The following is a 21834-nucleotide window of genomic DNA, read 5'->3' on the forward strand; positions in this document are numbered from 1 at the left end:
TATGTGGCAACATAACACGTCAAACAGAGAAATGTGTAGCTTAGGTACTCGGCATGGAGGATTTACTCGTGCGTTATGTTAGTCATTAGGCATGTCAATAAATTGGATCTCACCCAAATTCAACGTAGATCCAATCTATTTGGGTAGGGTTTGAATTTAATTTCTCAAATCCAAATCCTACTCAAACCCAGACCCTATGAGAGAATTATGGGTTTAGATAAGGTTTGGTTTTCTAGAATTCATAACCAAATCCAAACCTATACCATACCTTACTCAAATCCATGTAATTTTAATTAAATAATATATATTAGTAAATTTATAAAATAATCTAATATTTTATGGCCATTGGATCGAATACAGAAAGATTTCATAGCATGAGAATCTACATTTAGTGTTGGTGGTTGGGTGATTGATGCAACTCGTGCAAAATTGGTTCCAGATGTAATTGAAACATTAGTAACTACTGATGATTGGATTGAATTAAAAAAATGAGTAAGTGCTTATAAATCTTCTTATTCTATTATTTATTTTGCCATCAGTCCTAATCAAACGACTTTTATCTAATTTACTATTTTAGTGTTGGATTGCGAGACATCTATCAACATTGAGCTTTAAATAGGAAAAAGTGGCATAAAATTACATTTTTTTAATAAGGCTGAATATTTATATATGTTATGGTTGTTTCTTTTTTTAAAACTAATCCTAGTTGTCATTATAATTTGTACAAATTTTTTCAAGAAAAGGAGAAAATGTCAAGGCAAACAAATGAAAGATTGGATGTGGATGCAGTTAAATCTTTGAAAATATATAGAAGTAGTCAATAATAATTCTTTCTTTGAGTACACAATATTGCACTCAACTTGTTGAATGTTAATTTTATTATTTGAAAACAAAAATTAGATGATATTTATATTATTTATGTGTGACAGCCCCACCTTCCCTTAAGGCGAACCAAAGGGTTCGGCGGATCGCCTGCCCAGCTCTCGCCGGGACTCAGTCATACCTCAATAAAAAACCGGAATAAAATTACAAGAATAGTATAACAACAATCTAAAACTTAAACGAAATTTATATACATTGCTATCTCCAAAAAGGAGTACAAACTCAAATATACAAAGGTTCTCAATTCTTCATACATCCAGCCTGTGCCAAACGCTAAGGCGAGAACCATTACAAAATTCAAAGAACTAGACTAAGCTAGTCTATACAGAGCTCTCGTCCTTGCTCACCTTCCCCTGCTAAGGAAAACAAAATTAAAGGAATGAACTAACAACTCAGTGAGGTTTCGAACACATAAGCAAACAATAAGTCCAATGCAAGCGATAATCAAACAATAAGTCAAAAAACATTTACAATATAAAGCAATAATAACACATTCATTAAAAGGATACGTGCTCACAGGGAGCCATTCATTCATTCATTCTCCTTTCATTTCCTTATTCCTCTAATCATTTGAAAAATCATTTTTGTAAGTAAAAACCCCTCATTTACAATACCAATCGTTCATTCATTTCATTCACCCCCTTCCGGACGTTGGTCGAACTCCACCAGACTACAAGGTAATACTCGAGTATACCAAACATTCACCCAGGGTCACCAAATCGCCTGATCGAGTCCGCTTCTGGTTCGAGTCGATCGGTAACGAAGGGCAGGGCCCAATTCAGCCAAAAGGCTTACATTCATGCACAAGTAACGTTTCAATCATTGAATCATTGAAAATTTCACATTCATTGAGGTCGAGTGCGATAAAGTACACACTAGCCTAGAAAACTCATTTTAGCAATCATAGAACGCATTTAACATGTTGACAATTATTCATAACAAGCCATATAATCAAGAAAACATAACAAACAAGAAACACTCACCTATTTACACAAAATAACGTCCAAAATATCCTTCCGGATAATACCCTCAGTCACCGATGAAACCTAATATTAAGCAAGGGAGAATATTACGGTTCATCTAGCAAAATTAGGTGAAACCGAAAAAAATCCGACTAATTACGAGTAGAACGTATAAAGATGACTTTAAAGGTGAAAAGTGGGCATTTGGATTTGAAAACGAAAATCACTAAGGGTTTCACAAACCAAACGCAAAACTAAACTAAAAAAGGGTTTAAGAAAATTCCAATGGAAAACACTTGGATTGAAGATAAATCAGAATCCAACTAGATAGGCTAAGGAAATATTTTCTGAATCGTTTATGTGGCTCAAGATTAACATAAATTCAAGTAGATATCATAGACCAAATGTCTTGATGAAAAATCATGTGAAAAGGATGACAAAATACCTTAATATCACACTTAAAACCTTGCTTGTAAAATAATAGATTCCCATGGCCGAGAAAACCCTAAACCACTCCTCTGTAGTTTGGCAAGAAATAAGAAATCATTTGAAGATTAAAACTGGATATTTGTAGCTATGCATCACGTTTGAAAACGGTTAAAACGGTCACCACCTTCATTATGCAAAAGTATAAAAGTTTACATAACATGTAGCTTATCTAACCTCCTTCAAGAGGACCAAAGTAGTCTTCAATGAAATACGTCCAACTTGACACAAAAATCACATTTCCAAATCCACTTTAACTCACTCAAATTACAAGAAAATAAACGGACAGCATTTCCTCCTAAATTCTTCACTTTCACCCTACAATCAAATACCCATTTTCATAGCAGTTAACCACAATCACACATACGGTTCATAAGCAATAAAACAGATCCAATTAGGGCCACAATACCCTCCAATCAAAGCCAATTAGGGACTTTACAACCCATCAAAGCAAAGGCCTAAATTCGAAACCCTATGACTGAAATTTACACCCACAAGCGGAAATTTTTCGCAAACCATCACAACTAATATACATAAGCTTCATTTTACACCATCTCAATCCATCAATCCAAGGCCAACCCATGACTATCATATAAAATCAGAAAAATCCCCAATAAATCAGAAATTGGACCAACTCTACTTAAAATCATGAAATCATCCACAAAATAGCATATCTAACCTCTACAAACCACCAATTAACCATTATTAGAACAAAAAGGGAATTTCTTAACACTCACCTTATGAGCTCAAGAAAGGTAGTAACTTAAAGCTTCCCTTTCAAAAATCACTCCATTAAAAGCTTTAAACCCCCTTAGTACACACTTGTATGGAGTAGTTTGTAATTCCACCGGTTAAAACACAAGATTCGAGCAAAAATTGAAGCTAGAAAATGAAGAGCTTTCTTGGTTTTTCTCTCAAGACAGCCGGTCAAGCAAGGAGCAAAAATGAAGATATTTTGGGCCAAAAGTAAGATAAGAAGGAAGAAAAACAGTCAGTCAAACCTAGCTGCCGGACCGCCACGTCACAATCCAGCCGAATTCCAGGCCGGATTCAAGGCAGAAGAGAAATCAATTTTTTTTTCAAAAATCAACAACAATCCGGCCGGCAATCCGGCCAAGAACTGGCCGGATTTGCGGCCGGATTTGGCCCTTCCTTTTTTCACCAAATGCCGCGCTCATCTGTACTTCCAACACATAAACATACATACCTATCTCACATCACACGTTCACATATATGCAATGAAAACCTTCCTTAGAAATGGATAACAATTTTTTCATTTTTAAAAAAGAAGTGAGAATAAACAAAATGCTGAGAAAATGTGAAAATTTTAGGGTTCTCACATTATGTACTCTATACATTTTTAATACATTTTTACTTTAATTTGTTCAAAAAATACCCATGAATGCCCATTGGATACCCAGATCCATAAAGGTCTGGGTATGGACTTACTTTTTCAAATCTAAAAAGATTTGGATCTAATTAAATTAAATGGGTCTGGCTCTGAATCAAAGGAATTCAATCCAAACATTACCCATTGACATGCCTATTAGTCATTGAAGACTTGTGTCTGTGTAATGTCATTCAAATAAATGTCCATCTCCTTGAAATATTACATGTAAATATAGAAATAAGGCCCTCTCTCCAAAATTAGGATTCAATAAAATGGTTTCACAACCAAATTCGTTATGGAGAAAATGTCAACTCTCTACTTGAAAAGTAAATTTTGAGTTTCCAATTTAAGGTCTAAACTTAAAGTAGCTTTGCTTGAAGGTTGAGGCATTAGAAGAGTATGTTTTAAACTAATTTAGTTTTAAGGATTGATTAATAAAATTTTATTACCTATTTTTTTAGTATTTCAAATACCTAATTTTTAAGGGTACTTAGTCTCCACAAAGTGGTCAAACTAAGTCGTACTTACTTTTAAGCCCTAGCAATTTTCACTAAATTTACTCATTAGGTAATTATAATTTTATTTGAGAGTTTTATAAAATCAAGAATTTGTTTTAGGTAGATAAACCTACTTGGTCTAAATGTGGGGTATGATAAAAAAAAAATCTTGCAAAATTTCAATCCTTGATTTTGTAAAAGATTTGGGCGCTAGTAATATCTTAAACTAAATTAAAAGAAAACCTTACGTACCGAATAGAATACAAACTGGGCCCCTTATACTCTCTGTATCTTTCTTCTTTCTTTTGGATCCCAAAACGGGTAATTTAGGAGTATCATTTTGACTTAATACACTAAGCCATCCTAATGTTGTGTGATTTACGCCTTCCCACTAAATGTTATCTTCTATTGTACTTCTCTTCGTTAGATCATGTTAGCTTTTGTCATTAAAAAATATATGAAGTTCCAATGCTTCCTTATTTCCATTTTCCTACAACTGTCTTTGGCACTACAATTTTTCCTAGTTTTGGATTCAAGAACTAAGTTTCCAAATATATTTTACTTACATTACAAAGAAAAAAATGTCTCAAAATTTAGTGAATTTGGTTGTTCCTACTTAAATCATGAATCCTAAAGACATAGAGAGGGGAGTTCTCCTTATGAACAGTGACTGGAGGTATTCTATCAACACCTTCATTAGGTGGGCACTTTTGTCAATTCAAGTCTTTGATGATGGTATTTTGGTTCTTTTAGAAGACTTTATCCTTTGCTTTTCTTCGGCCTTTCTCACAAATTCTCTTTACACTCTTTTTTTCTTTTTTTTTTTTCAAACGGCGATAAACTTCTTTTTTCCAAACCCAATGGACTTTTGATATTTTGACAAATCTAAACCCCGTGAAATGGCAACAGACTTTCATTCAAATATGAAACCAGAGTGATTACAAATTCAAAGCAACTGCCCTGACAATCAACTTGAGCAGACTCGAGTGTCCAGACTGGAAAGCTGGCCTTCCATTCTGTAACATTCTTCAAGTTTAAAGCAAATTTTGCTGATCAATTTCTAACAGTGTTGTTCTCTCTTCTAGTGAAAGAGAAACAACAATCATTAAATTCTTTTTGTAGACTTTTGATATCCTACAACGCTGTATGCAGTAACACATCCTCCATTTCACCATTGATTTTGTCTATTTAGCCTTTACAGTCAGACTCAAGCTCTACCTTTCGCCAACCTTTCTCTTTCGCCCTGATCTAGCTTCTCTAACTGCCAATGCTTCCTCCAAATTTGCTTCAGAACATTTGGTACATGGATATGCCCAAGTAGCAAGCAGCTCCCCTTTCCAATTTCTGGCCACAATCCCCCATCCAGCCTTGTTTCCCTTCTGATTCAACACAGAATCAGCATTGAGCTTAATCCTTCCATGTTCAGGAGCTCTCCATTTTGGCTTCTGATCTTGCTTTACTTGCTCACCTTTCCCTTTTCCTTCCTCCCTTTCCTGTACTTCCTAATATTCTGCCCATTATGCAACTTCTTTGTAACTACCATAAAAGGATCCTTCCTTTTGTCATTAAAACAAATAGCATTCCTTGACTTCCAGATTTGCCAAAGAATATTGACTGTTAGGATTATATGATCTTCACCCTTATCTCTTACTATTGATTCCATCAATCCCTCCCACCAGTGCCAAAATTGCCCTCTAAAATCATTTAATCCATTCCAATTAATTGGAGCAGCTTTGCATGTTCACAGAAAAAGAATTTATGTTCCAATGATTCTAATTTTTCAATATAACAGATACACATATGATCTCCTTTGTCACACTTGGCCCTTAATAACTTCATTCATTAGGAGATTATTCTGCAAACATTTCCAGATAAAGTGTTTTAGTATATGTTTCATGTTCAGTTTCCACAGAAATTTCCAGCATTTCACTCCCTTCTCATTTCTACTGCTTGAGCCATTCCCCTCATTTCTCCCTTGATGATTCCACTTACGTTCCTTGGCCAAATGGTATCCTGATTTTACTGTATAGTCCCCAGTACCTGACCATGCCCAGTGAATTCTATCCTTCCCTACCTGATGACTCAGTGGTATTTTCAAAATCTTCTTCTTTGTTTCCTCATTAAACCATCTATTTAAAGTTTCCCTCCCTTATCAATTCATTGAATCTCCTTATATTACATCCAGAAGGCGTCTACCCTCCTACTCTCCCATCTATCAGCCTAAATATCTATAGTCTTTCCATCCCCTACCTTTTTTCTAGTCCCTCTTTCCAGCATATTTCTAGAGCTCAAAAGATTTTTCCAGCACCAAGAGTCACTGCTCCTCATTTGCATGTCCCAAATTGATTCTCCTCTGAAATGCCTAGCCCTCAAGACCTTACCAACGAATTTGGTTTGGTTAACAGCCTCCATAATTGCTTGGTCAATAGAGCTTGATTAAGCTCCATCAGGTCCCTAAATCCCAGTCCTCCAACCCCTTTAGATTTTGACAATTTCTCCCGTCTTATCAAATGTCGTTTTTGTTTCTCCTCTTTCTGCCCCCACCAGAAATTAGCCATCTCTCTACAAATATTCTTGCATAGGCCCTTAGGCAGTTTTGGAATAGGCATAGAATAAGCAGGTAATGCTAGAATCACAAATTTTGGCAATATCTCCTTAACTGCTTGACTCTGCAATTTCTCCTTCCATCCATATAGTCTTTTTGTCACTTTTTCCCTGATAAAGTCAAACACCTGATTCTTTGTTCTACCTATAACCAGAGGAAGCCCCAAATATTTGCTTTGTCTACTCTCCTTCATACCTCCTAGCTTTTCTAATATTTTCTTTTTTTGGTCTTCACCCATATTCTTAATGAAAAACATCGAGGACTTATTGTACGCAATAAAAATTTCAAGTCTGCAAAACGACAAGGAAAAATACACGACAAATATGCAATATATAAATTTAGAAAAATATGTGAGTACAGTCTCCCGAATTTTCTCGAGTTTGTAGAGAGTTTCCTTCGATTCTTCCATTCAAATGCTAATCCAAGGGTTTCGTAGCTTGTTCTTGGATCCACCACTAATTCTTTCAAATCTTAATATAGAAGATTTGAAGAATTTAGAAAATATTTGAAGACTCAAGTCTTGATATATGGAATACTTGAAAAGCTTGACGATCCAGACTTTTGTAGTTTGGAGCTTCAATACTTGAGTTTATGAGATGCCTCTTGGTGTCTGACTTGGTAGAGAGACTCCTATTTCTAGCTGTAGTATGAGGTAGAGATTGAAAACATGTATACCACTCTACTTGTCTTGTAAGACGTGCAGTCATACTAGAACTGTGCCAGTTTAAATATTATCTCTTTATTTTATATTTATTAATATGGAGATAATACTTAAGGAATGTTTCCTTGATTGGCCAGACTTGTAGGAACATATGACATTGTGAGAACTTGTAAATTCCTTATATATTTCTTGAAAATTTCCTTTTATTTGAAAATTATTTGGCAATTATTATTTTATGCTATCCTACGACTCAATCATCCTAGAAAAGTGTCAATGATCATAGGAAATTAGGGTTTTCCTTTCCGATTTCAATTCGAGGTGAAATAGGATTCTTCGTGTATTCGCAGTGTAATTATCCGGTACGGAGTAAGGATCAAATTTGGTGCTTAAGAGTGACTTTTAGGTGGAAAATAATATGTGATTAGAAGCAATGATAAAAAGTTAGTGAATAGGAAGTAAAAACCCTAGTACGTGTGATTTAAGGAAAAACGGTGCGAACCGACTTGTACCGTACACTACCGATTGAACACACCACTTGGTCACCACTTTCTTACCATATAAGCTCATTAATATTTGAGCAAAATATCCCCTCATTCTCAGCTAGCTTTGGCCGAAAATGTTGACCAAATTTGCAAGGAAAAGAAACAAAAAAAATGAGTGGAAATTGGTGATGCCACTTATTGGCCATCTAGGGCCTTGACCAAGACCAAATTGTCTTGCCTTCTTATCACCATTTAGCCTCCTTTCTTCCTCATTTCTGCTTGCTTTGGCCGAGAGAGAGGGAGAGAAAAACCAAGGGAGAGATACACCATTTCATCTTGAGTTTGAATCATTTAAGTGAGAAAACAAGAAACTAATCCGATTAAAATTTTCTTTGAGTGTTTAGCTAGTAGTGTGTTGATGAAATTTTGGAAGGAAAAGCTAGAGCTGCTCTTGGAGGTAACTTTAGTAAGGTAATAATGCTGATTTACCATTTCTTACTCTTAATCTTGCTTATCTTGGCATAGCACCTTAAATTTGTGGTGGATGATAGCTATTATAATGATTTGGATGGATATAGTGTGTGTTCTTGAGTTACATGAGTTAGAGTTTGATGATTTTCTACCTATACGTGCTGTATGGATAGTATATGTTGTATCTAATCTTATATAAGAGGCTGTGGTAGTGATTGAAGCAAGAAATGGAGAAAGTTTCCTTTGAAACCGTAAAATTTCAGATTTCTGGAAAAGTGTAGCTCAGTTCTATCTGGTTCCAATTCGTGATGTTAGAGGCCGAATTAGGCTTAGCATAAAACATGAAAGTTGTATAGAATGATATTTTATAGTTTCTTACAAAATTTCAGCCCAATCGGAGTAATGTAGCCTATGAAAAGACCAAAATACCCTCACTGCCCTAGGATGCATCCAGTGATCCATTTTAGACAGTTCATCCAGTTGACCATGTCTATTCACTATGATCTGTGCTGATTTAGCCATTTTCCAAAACATAAAAGTTTTAGTGAGTTGTCTTAGCTTTTCAACGCCTCCAAGAACGTCTTAAACGGACTTTGGTAACCTGAGATATGGCTATTTGAAGGTAGTATGGTTAATTAGCAGATTAGTTGGAATTTGGTTCTGTGAACTGGGAATTTGACTGGGTTACACTGAAAATTGGACTAAATGATCTTCATGAAAATTGTAGCCCTGTGTCTTAGCTTCGAAACAGCACAAATTGCATTCCAATTTGATAAGCGTAGCTTCGGTTGTGTCCGTTACGCAAAATTATGTCAAATCTGTCTTTTGCTAAATCTCATTTCCACACTTGTTGTTAGCTTGATTTTTGTCCTTGTATTGTCTCGAGCCTATTGAACGGCTATCGGAATTAGATTGTTGTGTATGTACCTTTGGGTTTGAATGAGGAAAATAATGAAGCCATAAATAGTTGAAAATAGGAAAATACAAAGGGCATGCTGTCCAAATTTACGCTCGAGGACTAGAGGAATACACTTGCGACTTGGGTAAAGTTGATAAATGAATATCACTTGAACCATCTAGGACATTTGCTATTTTGTTTATCGAGGGTTATACGTTAAAACCTAGCCAAACTTATACCCTTAGGAAAAGCGGTAATAATCACTATAAATCCGTTTTCATTGCACTTTTGATTCAAAAGTTATTTCCAAGTAAACATGTTGCAAAATTTTTTAGTTTGAAAAGCGAGCAACTGTTTCACGACTATTCTTCAAGTGAATTTCAATTTCTTGATTCTTATTGAACGAAACGTCTAAGTTTCGAACTTTAGTCGATTTTCAAAATTCTTAAGTCAAGTTTTATTGCAGATTTGGACTCCAAACCCAGAGTACAACCCAAACGCGATCACTAAAGGCACTACTTTTGGTGAGTGCTTTCAAATACCAAATTGAACTTGATACTTGTACTTGATACGTGACCAATATGATTACTTGGTATATACGTGACTTGTTAGGGTAAGAGTGTACTTTATCGCACTTGCCCTCATGGGATATATACTTGTTTATTATTACAATTGATTTGATATACTTGTTTATGATGTGCGCACTTCCTGGAATTCCAGAAACCCATGTGACAAGTTACTCAAGTCGAGCCGGCAAGGGCTTAGTCGATTGGGTAACGAACCCTGAGTCTCTTGTTTTGTCGAGTAGAGTGATATATCTTCGGCTAATCGGTATACTCGAGTATTACCACCCGTGTTTCGTGTGGCGTGCGGGCCCGATAAGGGGGTTGATCGGTGGATGGAGATTGGCGTGAAGTGGCATTTTTCTGGACTAGTTCATTACTTGAAAGTTGATGGAGTGTCAACTACCAATTGATCAAGTTGGGATGGAGCCGAAATATGAGCTACTGTATCCTTACATGTGAATGTGAACCAGTTATTTCTTGATTATTTGAAGTGTTATTTTTCTGATTCGACTTGTTTGCTCGCTATTTCACTATCATGCTATAATTACTCTATTTGATGGCCAATTTGATATTTGGAACTTCACTGAATTTTGGCTCACCCCGTTAGTTTTGTTTCCTTACAGGGGTACGAGCGAGGCGTGAGATGTATAAAGACTAGCGTAGTCTAGTTGTTTTTTACTTTTGACTTGTACTCGCGCTATCCCTCGAATAGAATGTTTTGTATTTGGATTGTATACACTTTGAACCAGTTTGGGTATATTGAGGCTTTGTACTTTAATTGTGCATTAATGTAAAATATAAGCTTGAATTGCGATGTTATTTATGGTCCATAGATGTATGCACGTGATACGAGTGAGTGAGTCTCGACGAGAGTTGGGCAGGCGGTCCGCCGAACCCTTTGGTACGCCTTAGGGAGAGGTGTGGTCGTCACAGACACGGCGCCATTTGATTGGTTAAGCTATTGCAGTATATAAGACACCTTCAGGGATTAAATGACTCTAAATATTATTTCTTTAATAAAGAAATAATTATTTAGATATTTATCCATACTTTTGCCAAATCATATAAACATGTGACGTGGCATAATTTAATTGGCAGAGACATCCTGGCCATTTTAATTGGCCGCAACATCTCATCTTGACATGTGGAGAGACATAATTGGCTGTCGAATAGCCGAACCTCCAAGTGTGCATGACATATGGCCATATCCAATTGGATAAAAATAAACCATAGAAATAATTTATAGATCAATGGGAATTTTAAGAATTAATTAAAATTTCATCGTCTACAAATGCCCCTTCGAAACTTGTTCGTGAATGCTAAAAATTGGAGCGGATTTGAATGAACAAGTTTTGATTGATTTTTTTTTTCTTCAACTCGACTTGAATGTCAAAAGAGCAAGACCTGAATATTAAAATCCATATATAGAGTTGTATAGCTTTTAAAATGGGATGCCGTGGAATAGTCATTCAAACTTTCCAAGGTAATTGAATGTATTAGTACCTTCAATCAATTCACGTTCTTTAGCTTCATCTCCACCATCCCATCCATATGCTTATTATTCCAAAGCCGAACCAGAAACCAATTGCTATAGAAGAATTCCAAGTAGAGTTTGAAATTCATTAGGAGTCTACTAACCACGCATAACAGAATCTAATTAATCCAGCGTGATGTCCTGAGGCCAAACTGATGTTGGAATCATAATTGACTTTGAACTCGAGTCTTCAATTTCTTCACAAATTGACTCCAAACAATAAAGCTTGCACAACTCCCTTTTCAATTGCACATGAAATTACTTCCTTTCAATATCCTAACAACAATCCATACAGGATTGGGAGTTTACTCTTATCCAAATTGAAACCACCTTTCATCCGAATTTTTCTCGGACCCAACATAACGCTACTAGTATAAATAAACAAGACTAGAACCATAAATTCACTTGTGAGAAGCTAGAAACAACAATAATAATTTTCTGCTATTGCTGAGTTGCTTTGTTGCTGCTACCAACGTTTTCTTGCAGCTCGTAATTCGAAAATTGTTGTCTAGAATTGCTATAGTTGCTAGTGCCAGCTTTTGTCGCTACTAGTATGGAATTCAACTATTAACATCGTGTCGATTTAGAGGTGATTATCTCAACTCTTTGTCCACCTTTCATAAATATTCATACTTTTAGCATGGTAGTCACTTCGCATGTAAGATATAGAAGCTTTTGTACCTTTGATTTATATGCATGCTTTAATTTGTTTTGGCACTTTGCATGTGACTAATACTTAAAGTTTTGCTTACCAGTCCGCCATGTCTTGAACTTGGGAAATTGAATCATCAACTTACTATAAGATAACATGGTTTCTGGCTTCCTGAAGCTTGTGGGCAATTCCTTCATGCACTGTTGATAAATCACAAGTATCTCTACCAACTTGCATTGGAATCTCGGCACTTCATAATTGTCTAATAAATCAAAGTGACTTTTTAGAATTTCACCACAAAATTGAATAACATATTAGCCACCGTAATTGCATACACGACTCCTTACAATTGTGACTCCACCGATTCATGTTGCTGATCTTCTTGGTATCCGAAGTTTACCATTCAACCACACCTTGACGTACGACCGACTTGCTGAAATTTTAACCTTTTTATCAATCATTCGTCGACATACCATCTCACTTTTACTTGCCTTTTATTGTCAGGTCCAACTTCAATAGGAAATCAACATCCCCCTCAAGGAATTAGACACTCAACCACAGGTAACTTGATTACCAAAATTTCGTAAAATTTTTTTTTTACCAATTCAACCCTTCTTTTTTTTCTTCAAATTTTAGCAACCATGTAAATTAAAGATTACACTACACCATTGGCCCATATTTCATTGACGGATGAGAAGAGAGGGTCTCAATCGAAAAGTTTGTCATTATATGTGAATAAACTAGCAATCAGCACCTTTGCTAAGCCTTTTATACCCCTTGAAGGATGCTTTCATCTTGAAGATTAAACTAGCAAATGGACTAAGGACATTGTAGCACCATTGACATTCTCTACTACGTCGAAGGAAGAAGAAGTGGTCGTATTAAACTCGTCACTTCATAATGGAGATCCAGAAATAGCCAAATTCATGCTTCTATTCGTGGGATTCAATGTTGACAAAACTATACAGAAAATTCCTTCGTCCTATTTTGGCGAGGCGTGCTTCACCTCTCATTATTGGGAGTGAGTCAAGGACATTCTTGGAAGATATAAAGAAGTGCTCATACATGCCGGCATTTTTGAAGCCGCCTACGCGTCGAGATTCTCCTACAACCGCTGTGAAAATATCTTATGAATTTTCTTCAAATATTGGTGTCCCTCGACAAATACGCTCCATACTCCCATTGGGGAGTTGTCCATCACACTTTGGGACCTTTATCGACTTGATGGCCTTTCGATCGATGGCTCGTTCTTTGATGAAATTGTTCCTTCAGCGCAGGAACTTATCACTCGTGACAAAGAAGGGAAGCCACTTCTCCCTGAGAGTTGTAGGCATCTCTTTTCCACTTACTACCATCTTTGGATGAATAACCAAGAAGTATGGACAAAGGACTGGATCCTCTTCTGGTTCAAAGGAGAGTCTAGGTATAGGACTCCTCCGAACAGGGCAAACAGAAGAAAGACCACGTTTAAACAAAAAATGACCTATAACCCTTTTGGAGGCGTAAAGCCTTATGACCTTGCTGATACAAGGATTTCAAAGTCCCTTTTGATACATTGGATATCCCAGGGTCTTTAAGAAAGGAAACCTATGTTGCGGGATTCATAGCGTGTTGGATTTGCAAGTTTCTTTTGCCAAGCAAAAAGATCGACCGCATTCGCCCCAGTGTCTTCAAGGTTGTATGCTTGATGGCCACAGGAAAAAAATTTTGTCTTGCAATTCCCGTCCTTGCGAACATATATCATGGGTTGAGGGAGATCATCTACACCCCTAACCTTGGAGAATGTATGGTAACTTTTCCAATCCATTACATCTATACTTGGATTGGCCAATACTTTGACGTATATTATGAGTATAATCAAGTGAGTAGTCACCACACGAGCGTGACGAGATTTAGTGGTGAGAAAATGACAATATTTTTTTATAGTAAATCAGAAATTGAGGAAATCTTCAAAGAAGTGAATCCCTTGATGCTTTCTAAATTGTGTTGGACTGAAAATGAAGAAAAGATGTTGATCGACGATGGATTTTTATCATCAAGACTTACAAGCTATTTTATCAGTCAACGCTCTTGCCACTTAACTATGCGTAAGGACAATATTTTTATTATCGAAAAATATAATCCTTATAGATTTAGTAAACAATTCAGTTTCTGTCAAGATATTCCAAATAATTTAAAAGAGATTACTCACACTTATACTTTGGGTGAGACTATTCAATTATGGGATTCCTTAATTCGCAAGCAGACGTGATCTCCAACGATTATACCTATGCATAGGAAGCATCTTTTGATCACAAAAAACTATGACGCCTGGTGGTCAACACGGTCAAACAGCGTCTCTTTAACTTCCTTTAAATTCACGGTCAAGATTCCCCAACAATCATCCAAGAAGGGCAAGGTTACTTCTGTCAATGAATCAAAGTAGCACAATGGAACCATAGAGACTGAAATGGATCTTACTGCATCTACCTTGAAGAAGAACAAAATTATTAGCACTCACTTGGAAAGTATTGTCATGAAAAATAATCTTTTAAAGAATTCTCAACGGGCCATCAAAGAGACGAATCTAGTGACTCCAATAAAGAATGCGCCATTCACCATTCCAAAATCTTTAACTATGACTTCCATGGGAGAAGACGTCGAAATTGAAATGTTGGACGTCACGATTCTATCAAAACTATTGAAAAGAAAGAAACTCAAATTCAGGGCACCGGATCTACTCAAAGAGAAACCCATTCATTGGCAAGCGACCGTAGCAATCGAGACCCTCATTGGAACTGATCAAAGGAGAGGATATCTTTTGATTTAGAGGAGGTTTCCTTTACACCATCGTTTGTTAGAGTGTCACCACTTAAGATAATTATCTCTACCTTTTTCTATCTTTTCCCTTTTAGTAACTTTTTTTTCTTTTTCTTCATCTCTTTTTTTTCTCTTTTTTTTGTAATTTTTTTTCCTCTTTTTTTTTGTAACTTCTATTTTTTTAGTCCCCATTTCTTGAATTTCGTCAAGAAAATGTTGGTAACAATTCACCAATTAAACTTGAAACTGATGGTATAATTTCAAACAAGAAAAGTGACAAAATCGTTATCAGTATTCCAAGATAGTTTGCCACCAGTGAATGTAACCCATCAATGCATAAGAAGGAGGTGACTAGTTTGCACGAGATCCGAAAGAGAGTAGTATTGGTCTTAGAATTTAATGGGCAAAAATTGATCTAAACGCAAAAAAAAAAAAAATACTTGCAAAGTTTGTGGATGAATTTTCATAAGCAGATTCTTGACATTCCTATTAAGCAAATCTCTTCTTTAAAAGAGTGCGCAGAGAAAATTATTGTAGAAATCACAAGGACGGATCTTACGAATGGTCTCCCTTTAAAAGACTACATGATAGAATTATTTGCTAAGGCGAAGGCATATGATATTTTGGCATCTTCATCATGAGAAAAGATAAGTAAAGAAACACATACAGAACTCCTTTTCAAAATGATCGCCCAAATCGGGAGAGTCAAGGCAAAGGAAGAAGAACTAACTTGTCATTTGTAAAGTCTTGAAGAAAAGTTGCAGTCCATTGAGGACAGGAAAACAGTTCTGCAACAGGAACTTATCAATTTGGAGAAACAAGACCTGGAAATCAGCTCAACTATCGACCAAAAGCATGAAACTTTCAAAGAGATCTAGACTAAAATAACTCAAACACATGATGAGCTCTCTTCCATTGAAAATACTAGCGTCTTAACTGATGACGCAGTGAAAGAACTTGAAGACATGAAGCCCACACTTGAATCATGTAAAATAACTGTAGTGGATTACAAATTTGACATTTAGACTTTCCACCATATCCTTATTTTTCCTGAATTTTTTTATCATTTTTTTATGTAATGAAATCTTCTACAAATAGTAAAATTTTTGTTCCTTATCTTCGAATTTTTTTTAAGATAAAAGAACTCGAATGTAGCATTTTATTTTTTTTAAGAAAGAGAAGATTTTTTTTTCAAGAAAAAAAAAGAAAGGATTTGGTTTGGAGTGGTGTAATTAAACTTAGAAATTGCCCTCCAAACTGTCTACGTATCCCAAAAAGGGAATCAAGTCACATGTAATTCATGCCGTTCATATTTTAATCTCATGCGGATCAGGAGTATCTATTTGTTTACCATCTTAGATTTGGTGGAGTGTTTTAGCAGTTTAACCACATATATATACTATTGGTGGTTGCTATCCATAGTTTTAGCACATGCGGGTCAGGAGCAACATGCGATTCTGATTACGCATAGTACCTTTTTAGGTATTTGCCATTGATGGGATCAACTCTTAATCCATCATCAGTAACCAACTTATATGAACCATTTGTGTTTATTTCTTGGATAATATAAGGACCATCCCATTTAGGGGTAAGTTTTCTCTGTCCACTAAGAGCGAGAATGATCGGCCTTCGAACGACAAGTACTAACTCTCCGATTTCAAAAAAGCGTGGCCGAACGTGGTTATTGAATGCTTTTGAAAGGCAGGCTTGATAGCACTCGATTCGTTGTTGAGTTTTCAATCTCTTTTCGTCGAGTGTTTCAACTCCTCAAAGCGAAGACGAACATTATCTTTTTCACTGAGCCCTTTTTGAATAGCAATTCTTAGTAAAGGTATTTGACATTCAAGTGGAAGAACAGCTTCAACACCGTAAACAACCGCGTATGGGTTGCTTGCGTGGGAGTTCGAAAAGTAGTTCTATATGCCCAAAGAGCTTCTCCAATTCGAAAATGCCAATCCCTTTTTGATTTATCCACGATTTTCTTCAACAGATTACATAAGGTCTCGTTGAATTTTTCAGTGAGTCCTTTTGCAACAGCGTAGTACATGGAAGAATTGTATTGTTTGAAATAAAATTTTTCGCAAAACTTATTCATTGCCATATTGCAAAAATACTTACCATTATCGGTGATGATATAACGTGGGACTCCATACCGATAAATGATGTGCAAACGAATGAAATCTACTACATTTTTTTTGACCTTTCTTAAGGGAATTGCTCCAACCCACTTTAAGAAGTAATCTGTCGCCGCCAAATAAAAATATGTTCACCAGAAGATTTTGGAAGCGGCCCAACTATATCCAAATCCCAAGCATCGAATGGCCAAGAAGTCACAGTTGGGTGCAATGGTTCAGGAGGTTGATGGATGAAATTGCCATGAAATTGACAAGCTTGACATCTTTTAGCAAAATCGATACAGTCTTTCACCATCGTTGGCCAGTAGTATCTCACTCTCTTAATGCAAAAGTTTAATTTTAGATCAGATTGATAAGCATCACATATCCCAGAGTGAGCTTCCTCCATTTCTTGTATCGCCTTATCTTCTCCAAGATATCATAAAAATACTCCATCAAATGATTTTCGGTAAAGCGTCCCTTTGTAGTAAATGAAACGTAGTGCTCGACGACGTATATCAACCCCTTTCTTGGGATCTTTTGGTAACTTTTCATGATTAAGATAATCAATGATGAGATGACGCCAATCCTCCTTTTCAATCTCATGGATAAAAATATAATAAACATTTTTTTCCCACAATTATCTTCTTCATCAGACATCGGAGGTATGACCCAATTTTAATATATTGAAATTTGATTTCGATGAGAAGGTAGAGTGATCATGGACGCTAATCTTGCTAAAGAGTTAGCTTGTTGGCTGAATTTTCTAAGAATATGTTTTATAGCGACATTGTCTAAATATCTTATGAATTATCTTACATACTTATAATATGGAATCAATTCAAATTTCCTGACATCATAAATATCCAGAAGTTGATTTACCACTAATTTGGAATCACCATAGACCCTAATATGTAACTGCTTCATGTCTACAGCCGTTTCGAGACCGAAAATTAACACCTGATATTCGACCACATTATTTAAACACCGACGTGTTAAAGTGAAAGAATAAGACAATATATCTGTTTGAGGGGTATAAAAGATGACTCCCGCACCAGCTCCATCATGGTGAGCAGCCCCATCGAAATACATCAACCATAGAGATTTGACCATAAATACTTTTTCATTAGAGAGTTTATCAGTCAATTCCCATCCGACATGTATAGGATAATCAACTAAAAAGTCTGCTAATACTTGGCCTTTGACAGCTTTTACAGGCACATAAATAATCTCAAATTGTTGAAATTAAAGGTACCTTCTCGCAAGACGATCAGACAGTACAGGCCTTGTCATAACATATTTGATGAGATTAGACTTGGATATGAGTCGGACAGTGTGTACTTGAAAATATGTTTGAACTTCTGAATGGCAAATATAAGAGCCAAACATAACTTTTCGATGGGTAAATAGTTCAACTCGTTAGATGTCATCATCTGACTCAAGTAATACAGCGATTCTCCTTAACCTTCATCATTTTCTTGAGCAAGTAAGGTCCCAACCCACCGTTCTTGAGCGAAAATATAGAGGATCAACGATTTTTCTGGAACTAGCGCAGCTAACACAGGGATATTCATTAGATACATTTTCATGCTTATAAAAACATTTCTACACGTATCATCCCATTCGAAGAGTACCCCTTTTTTCATCAGTCGACTGAAGGTTGGCATTGTCCGGTCAAATTAGAGATAAGCCTCCGAATATAAGCTAACTGCCCTTGAAAGCTCTTCAACTCATGGATATATCGTGGTTCAGGCATGTTTACAATGATATCAATTTTAGATCGATCAATCTCTATTTCCCGTTGATGAACGATGAAATCGAGAAACTTGCCAGAAGTAACTTCGAATGCGCACTTCTAAGGATTCATCTTCAGTTAGTATCTCCGAAAGCGTTGAAAGACTCTTCGGAGGTCTTGAATAGGATTTCCTCGCTTCTTCGATTTTACCACAAGATCGTCAATGTAGCACTCCATATTTCTATGGAGCATATCATAAAAAATTATTTGCATTGCCCTTTGATATGTTGCTCCAATAATTTTCAATCCAAACGACATCACTTTATAGCAATAAATTTCTTTGGGAGTGCAAAAGGCAGTGAGCTCCTCATCTTTGGCTGCCATGAATATTTGATTGTAACCAGAAGATCCATCGAGAAAAGATAGTACTTCATGTCCTGTTGTAATATTTACTGTTAATTTTATGATGGGGAGTGGAAAATCGTCTTTCAAGCAAGTTTCATTTAAGTCTCGAAAATCAACACAAATTCGAATTTGTCCATTCTTCTTCCTCACCGGGACAATGTTTGAAATTCATGTTGGATATTTCACTTCTCATATGAATCCAGACTCAATCAATTTATTTACCTCATTTTCTATCAAAGAAATCAATTCGTACTGAAAGAGTCTTTGAGTTTGCTTAACAGATTTTGTTCCTCGCTTGACAGATAAATTATGAACAGCGATTCTTGGATCCAAACCAGGATTTCTAAGTAATTCCAGACAAAGACATCCTTGAATTCGAGCAGCAAATCAATAAACTCTTTCTCTTCTTCAGGAATCATACAAGAACTTATGTAAATTGGGTGAGGGTCATTACTCGTGACAAAATTAATCTCTTTTAGCATATCGACTGTATTTTCAGAATCCTTGTTCAAATTCAGGGGGCGTCATCCGCATCTTCTTCGCTTCTTTAGAATCACTGATCGTAATATGATGGCAGGAAGCAATACTTTATTGATCCTGTTCTTAAAAAATGGTTTCAATTCTTACTGAACAAGTCTCCATAGTACATGAAAAAATTGGAGACTCGCTTTCTTGGTCCGTTCTTTTTTATTAGAACAAACTTTCTTTCCTGGCAACTTGCTGTTCTTTTTTTTATTACCTAATCTCTCATTGGTGGGTGGTTTCAAACTCTTTGATTGCAGACCAAGTCTGTCGAATATAGAAGTACACTTTGACTTATTTCCTAATCTATCGAAAACAGATCTTTTTTGACTTGTAACCTTTATTTCTTCATTCACGTAATTACAACTTGACTTTTTTATCACTATACGAACAGGGAAAGGCGGTTGATAACCAAAATTCATTGATGAACTTTCGACGTTATAGCCTCTTTCTTTCAACATTTTCTGCGTAGATGTCAATCCATAAGTCTTCTCGCCAGCAACTTCAAGAAGGAGTTTGCCCAATGTATTCTTCTCATTTGGGTTATAATCCACCTTAATAAGAAGTCTATATGCGTTTCGATTAAAATCTTCTTGAATCCGATTGGTTGGTAGTAAATGATGTTCTACTGCAGGTTCTTCTTTGGGACGGATGAATCCTTGCAAGTTCACTTTCTCACTTTTAACAGGCTCTATTTTTTGTGAGGGAAACATTTAATGTGTCATTTCTAATAAAAGAAGTCTGACCTTCTTTTCTCTTTGATTTTGGGATGTAACGCAAAATGGTACTTTGAAATATTGAATTTCTTCCCTTACTAATTCTTTTCTTTTTGCTTTTTTTTTTTTAAGATAAAATTTGGCGTCAGTAAAGTGAGTCTCGACCTCAGTGAAAGGCTTATCATCAACAGTAACTTTTTTAACTATACCATCTTAACAATATTTAAAATATTGATGAAGAATAGATGATATAATTTCATTATCATGAATCCAGAGTCTTCCCAAGAGCATGTTATAAGAGATTTTGGCTTCAATAATATGAAATAATGCACTTAAAGACAACTCGTCAATAAACAATTTAAACCTTATGAGGCCAACTGCTCTTTGTCCCCCTTGATTAAATCCTTGGATCATGAGACAGCTTTGGGAGAACTTATCGCTTGAAATTTCAAGTTCTTTCATAGCGCCTACGGATATGATATTGATAGCAGATCCCTCGTTAATGAGTATCTGATTCATCTTTTGCTCTCGGACATATGCACTAACAAACAAGAGTCGATTGTGAATTTTGAAATTAACTGTCAAATCATCATTATCAAAATGATAGTCGTTGCACAATCTACAAGTGATTTATCGTTGATTTTGAATTTTTTCTCAAATTCAATATTAATTTGTGTGACTTGAGAATTTTCAGCCTTGATGACATGACAAGAAGTGAAATTATCATTATTATCACTTAAATATTCCTTTGGTATAAACTCTCTCAATGTCACAGGTTATCGAGCCTCTTGAAGGAGCAGATGATTTGAAGATATTGGTGTTACGACCACTGCTTTTTGTTTCTTTGTTATATTTCATTGTTTCATTGTCACTTTAGCTTTTGTCGAACGAATGCTTTTCGAAAAGATATATTTCTTTATTTTTGACTTGCAAGTCTCCTTTTGAGTAACTAAAATCCATCCTTCATTATTATCTTCAATAACATTTTCAATTGAAGATTTTTCAAACTTCCTTTTTACAGACAGAGCACTGATTGATGTAGATAGAACTTCTATCGGACAACACACAGATCCAATCATTATTATTGTTTGATTTGCTGATACTTTATCCTCCTCAAGAAGAATTTTTCCTTGACGGGCTAATTTTATAATTTTGCCTTTAAAGACAAAACATTTAGTGAGAGGGTGGCCAATCAAGCGATAATAACAGTAATAATTTGGATCATTGAATTGACCGGTTTCCTCTGGGCGCTTCATATCGGAAAATTCAAGGAGTTTCTCTTTAAAAAGATCATCAAACATTTCCTGTAAATCAGATTCAAGGAAGGGGTATTCTTTTTCTTGTATCTCTTTTAGAGTGGGTCTTCTTATCAATTTGTTTTGGAAGGAGTCTAATTTTTCGGTGACCTTTCGACTCACCTTGGTAGCAATCTTCATGGGAGCCGTATTTATTGTCAT

The sequence above is a fragment of the Coffea arabica genome, chromosome 5c (genome assembly GCF_036785885.1).
Source record: "Coffea arabica cultivar ET-39 chromosome 5c, Coffea Arabica ET-39 HiFi, whole genome shotgun sequence".
Taxonomy (NCBI): Eukaryota; Viridiplantae; Streptophyta; class Magnoliopsida; order Gentianales; family Rubiaceae; genus Coffea; species Coffea arabica.